This window comes from Diorhabda sublineata, chromosome 8 (genome assembly GCF_026230105.1).
Source record: "Diorhabda sublineata isolate icDioSubl1.1 chromosome 8, icDioSubl1.1, whole genome shotgun sequence".
Classification (NCBI taxonomy): domain Eukaryota; kingdom Metazoa; phylum Arthropoda; class Insecta; order Coleoptera; family Chrysomelidae; genus Diorhabda; species Diorhabda sublineata.
Window position 1 is genome coordinate 22,510,810 of NC_079481.1, and position 6,442 is coordinate 22,517,251.

Here is a 6,442-nt window from a genome sequence, read left to right on the forward strand (position 1 = left end):
CTTTTATCTTTATCGTGAATATTTTTATACTTTATTATGTCCCATTGGTGTCCTTTCGAAAAACGAGAATGGGCGTTGGCAATTGATTATTCAGTTAGTAAAGGATTAGATGTTTATAATAATTAGAGCGTTAACTACTTATTACAGTTGGAAATTATCAAATATAATAATTATGTTAAGTAGAACTGTTGTCCTTATTTATAACTGTTGGTAATTTTATCTGCTTAAATTATTTTACAAGGGTTATGCGTTTTTATAATTGATTTGGAGTAGAGAAAATTGACAGAAATATGTAAAAAAACTAATATTTAAGTGAAAAATTCATATTTCAGAAGATTGAAAAATTACAAATGAAATATTTTTCAAATATCAATACAGAATAACTTTGTTATTTGTGCGCAAGTTTCGTAATTTCTTCCACAAAAGTTTATAACTTATATAACCAGTACTAAAAACAATTTTTCATTACATATCTTTGGCTGGATTATGCAAATCTAATTAGCATCTTTATTAAGACGTACTTATGTAATCAAATACGATAACGATTTGATATTACTAGATATTAATAGCATTCGTAGAACGTATTGTTCTTGAAGTACTGCACACGCATTGTCACTATCATAAGAATTATGAATTAAATATTAGTTAATTTTAAGTAAGTCTTATTTGAAAACCATTTACACGTGTATGAATGAGCATTAAGAACTTAAATATTGATTAGTTTCAATGTTTTTAGTTTTCAAATAAGGAAACTAAGTGTATCATATTGATTGTCTAGCTTTAGAAAAATAACATGTAGGACAAAGCAAATAGTCTTAATGGTGAATTGAAAAAGTGGGAAGTATGTTGTTATTGTCACAAACTAAGAATCTACTTAATTAGCGACCTCGAAATAAGATAAAAAAATATGTTTTTAATAATCTGAAAATAATAGCTACAATGAATTTGATGAAATGTAAAGATATGTTATTTATTTTATCTAGTTGAAAAATATATATGAGCTTAATGAAATGAATGCAGCCAACATTACACGGTACAAATTTACATATAAATATCAAGTAGAAATATATATTTCGAAATATGTGGGATCTATTGCAGAAAATATTCAGAAAATCAATAGTTTGATAGAATATTTGATATTATTAGAGATAAAGTTTACATATTCGCTTTGAATTTGAAGTAAATGTCTAGCGCCAGAGTTTTAGAAGAGATTTGCCTGGATTTGGATGTAAACAAAAGTTATATAATCGTTGCCAGATATATTATGAGTTTTTCTAGTGGGAAGGAGCTTTCGAATACTTATGTATTGATCGTCATGAAGAAGTGCGGCTTTTTAAAATTGGTTATTTCTTTTAAAAACCATTAAATTAATCGATTTCAAAAATAAATATAGCTATTTCTATCAAGCAATTTCAGAACAAACTAGTTTTGCCTAGGCTGAACTAGCTCTTCCTATACGCGATAGGATTATCTAGTATAGTCTAGTCCAAACTAAGTCCTAAGCCCGATAGCATAAATCAGTTTAGCATAGCCGAAAATAGGTGATCCTGATATAAATACGCACATTCTCGAATAAACATTGTAGTATATCTATAAAGTCATAATAAACAGATAAACTGAATAAAATACTCCGTAATTTCGAAAATAACCATTAAAAAAAATAATGATTCGTCGTTAAAAGCTATGGATAATTGGTGATACAAACAATCTGACTAAAACTAATATTAAGTGTTTTTTAATAAAAGCAATAATCATATCTCAATTTTCAAAATTGTTATTGGTAATTTTATACTTTCGCGGTTCCCTTGTTTTTTGGCTCTAGAAAATCGAAAAATCATTCGATTTCTATGAATTTTTTATTAAAATCTTCGATTTACGGCGGATTTATGAAAAAAATATGCGAAATATCTCACCTGGAAATTTCATATAGTTTTATGACTTTACATATGATCACTTCTTTGCATGCAAAATTTTATACAGTGTACAATAAGTCATAATAAAGGTACAAATGATTATATAGGTCAATTTAAGGTCAATTTAAGAGAAATTGTTATTATTTTTAATTGTAAAAAACATGGTAAATCAACATTTTTGTATACATTTTTTTCAATTTGTTCTTTTTTTGTGTAGATTATGAAAAAAAAACATAATAACTTCATCTGATTATTTGGAAAAGAGTTATCAACAATTATACGTGAAGGAGTGCATTTTCATGAACATTTAAAGGTCTGAAACCTATATAAGGTTTCATTTTTTTATTCCCATAACTTTTTTCGTAAATCCGCCGTGAAAACAAAGATTTAAAAAAAAATTTATCGAAATTGGATGATTTTTCGATATACTAGAGCAAAACCAAAAAACGAGGGGACCGCGAAAGTATCAAATTATATTATTTGTTTTACATGATGTAAATTGGTGGCACTTAGAATTGCATAGTATCATTGTCTAACCTAACCTATCCTCATTGATTATTTTGACTATATATACTATAATGTTTAGACTAGGCTGTACTAGTTTATTCTTGATTGTGCGTATTTATATCAGGATCAACTACTTTGGCCTATGATAAACTGGTTTATCCTATCGGGCTAAGGACAAATCAATTAATCAGGCGATACTAGTTAATCCATCGCATATAGGAAGCTAAACTAGTTTGTCCTATCGGGTTAAGTCGAAACATCAATCTTTATCAATTATTAAATAAAACTAATATTAAAACAGAAGAGAGATAAAATCAAGAACATTTAGAAGCATTTATATTTTATTGAGTATTTTGTGCACAAGACGTTTATGAGCTTGAAACACAAAAATCAATTAAAACCATATATGTAATACTCCTTTATAGACAGTGGTATGGGAAAAAAACGTCCCTACGGTGCCGATAATATTCATTTTCTCTCTCGTTCGAGACACTGCGCATACTAGAGAGTGCGCATATCCGAGCTGGAACTTCGGAGGATAGAGAAATCGTCGCCATTCTGTCTTCCTTAGTCGGAACAGCTTCCACCTATAGAAAGTGTCCATATAGAAATATTACATATATGATTAGAACAAACTTCTATGCGTATGTTTATTTGTTGTTGGGTCGAAACAAAAGATACCCGATTAATTTATTACAGAATAGGAATACTATGGAAGTACTTGTTTCTAACTATACTTTTTAACATAGATTACCTCCTTGTGTCCTTTTATACTGTCCTTTATTGAGTAATAATGCATATTCTCAATTTGTTTCCGTATCCAATAACGGATGATAATATTATTTTAAACAGCTCGGTCTAAATAAATTTGAAATAAGTGCCGATATAACCTCAATCCTACAGTTTGTGTTTAAAGTACCATTTTGAAGTTCTTGAAACCAAAACATTCATTTGGTGTTTGAGAGGTACGCAGAAAACGCAATCGTGTTTGGTGTCCAGATCTCAAAACGACGATCTTTTTCTATTGGATATTGCTCTGCCAAGATAATCCCATACATGTTCGATGGGATTCATGCCTGGCGAGTTTGCTGGCCAGTTTAATCTTTGGATATCTCCCTCTTGTAGCATATTTTGTACCCTTGGTACGCGATGTGGTCTGGTATTATCATCTTGAAAAATAAAATTTGCTCCATATTAGTTGCGCAAAGGTTGCACGATTGCTTGGATAATGTTTTGAGCGTATACGGCACCGGTCATTGTTCACTCAATAAGAATAAGTGGAGTGCGGCGACCATAAATTATATCTCCAAAACATAACTGATCCACCTTGATAAGGGACAACGCCTCTTGCGAAAATTAGTCGCTCTCGTCTACCTGGACCTCTCCAAATTCTTTCCCGGCGACTATCACTGTGTAGATCAAATCGTGACTCGTCAGAAAATAAGACGTTGCGCCATTGGGGTAAATGCCAATTCCGATGCTCTTCGGCCCATTGGCGACGTTCAGCTCTATGTCGAGGTACCCTTAACGGTCTTCTTGCCCTGAGATTTAAAGAATGTAACCTGCTTCTTATGGTACTTCTCGAAATTACTTTTAGGTAGATATGCAAAAAATGACTTCGAAAGGCTGTTACCGTCATTCTGCGGTATCTTCGAGTGAAATTAGCCATATACTGATCTTCCCTCCCTGAAGTCACTCTAGGTCGACCAGTCACCGGCCTTCGTGCAACGCCACTAGTTTCTTGAAAAAGGGCCACTACCCGCCTTATCGAAGTTCGCGGCATATTTAAACGCCTAGCAATCTCATGATTTGAGAAACCCTCTTGGTGTAGGACCACAATTCTTGCTCGATCAAATTGAGAAATCGGGTTTCCTGGCATCTTAGACAAACTTCAACGAATACTTTTTATACACACTACAATTCACAACTGACCTCTTTTACAAAATTCTGAATATTTTCATACGAAAACAAGTTTTTGCTTCCTAATTGCTTTTATTTGTATGATAAGAAGGTATTTGTAAACAAAAATTGCTGAAATTAAAATAAACATGTGACAAATAAACAAGGGGGGCCAAGACTTTTGGAGGTGTGTGTATTTATACAAAAAAATATAAATTGATATAGGATGTTTTTTCTTCTAGTCATTACAATTGCTCCATAGCGTATTTCTATATTTAAAATTCAATTTTGCACATTTTTATTCATTGCTCAATAAGAGCTCCAGACAATTGTAGCAAAGCTTCCGATGTATGAAATCTCTCTCTAACGGCTGTCCCAAGTACATTTTCAAATGTGTTCTATTCAGAATGGGTAACCATGCTGGTCAGTTAGTTACATCAATACTAGCTTTCCCGCCACAATGCATGTGACATTAATATGCAATTATCGCCCATAAATGAGCCAAAGGGAATCACATTTGAAGAAGCATGTTGTATAATACGCAGTCTGGTACGTCGTCGAAAAATTATTTCTGCTTAAATCATAATACATTCTTAACCGAAGGGCATCCAATTGATAAATGTGGTCCTGTTCAAACCAGGTTTCAGGACTTATACGATCATTATACGACTATCATTCGTTGAAATGCCCTGTGATTTGAGGTTCCCAATGCCCAAATATTTACCTAGTTTTACCTGTTTATCGCTGAAATTGTTGGAGGTATAATCAACTTATATAAAAGACAAAAAGGTGATAATTTATGGGTACAACACTGTCAAATAAGAGAAGAGCGGATAGAAATAAAAAGAGAATAGCCAAAAGAAAGTAAAGTCAAGGCTGAAGAAACAAAACTGGTTATATGGGAAAGGAAGGTATTGAGGGTAGTTATTGACGAAGAAAACAAGTGAAGAACTATGGAGAAGAAGAGCTGAAAGATTTGTACGAATACCCATCAATAACAAGATACATAAAAGCCCAAGTAGTAAGATGGTTGTGGCCGGGAAAGAGATTTGCAAAAGACACTACTGAAGAAGAAGGGGAAGGAGGTACAAGAAGTGAAAGACCAAAGAGAAAATGATTAGATGCATTTTTGAAGGATATTAGAGAGGTAGAACCGAATCGGAGCGCAAAAGTAAAAAATCGCAGCCTGTGCATACAATAACGAACAATTTAAAAAGAATGAAGGAACAAAATCTTTCGAAATTCATAGTTAATTATTTAAAAAAATGTTTCAAAAACATGTAACTCCTAGAGATGGCGCCATTTGAGCTTTTCTTATATGGTCAACTAAATACGTTTTCGTTTTTATTTCAACTACCAACTTTTGTCGAACTTGGTTTTATTCAATTTTTTTGAGACACGAAAAAAAAAAGGAATATTTCCCCCACTCTGTCTTTCAGATGGTATAATTGATCAATCGAATTTCCACACAACAGATATCATCATTTCCAAAAAGATTTCCCTACAACTCCTTTTTTTCTGTAATCCTAATAGAAAATAAATTTTTTAGTGAAATATCTGAACTTCTAATTCAATCCGTTATCTCTATTTTAATAAACATAAGATTTTTCGTGCAATTGCATGCGAAGTCAGTATTTCGCGTTCCCAGCACAGTCCGCGAAGTCTATATATCCTTCCGCTACTGTCGTGGACTTCCATCCACAGTGACGTTTAAGAATTGACATAAATCAGCCTCAGTATTTGCAAGCAGCGTGGCAGAACTTCTCCAAAAACAGTGACCTGTATCAAGGAGCAATAATATATTTATTTACAATTATCTAGTTTAATAATTTTAACGATTGCACAATAGTGTGTGTGCCGGTACGTTAAAAAGGTATTTCGCGGCCTAAGCGTACAAATAACTATTGTGCTCTCTCAACGGTCTGCTAGCAAGACGAAGATGGATAGAGATACCTGACACCTTACCAATCAACTGCTCTACTTAAATAAACTCAAAACTCGGCTAGGGTCTATAATTTTAACCGGACATGATCATCTAAAACGCCATTTCCACACTTTACGGCGACGGTGGAAAAAACTGCAAGCCTCACTACTCGTCTAATGACGTTAAAAGGTTTAAGCGG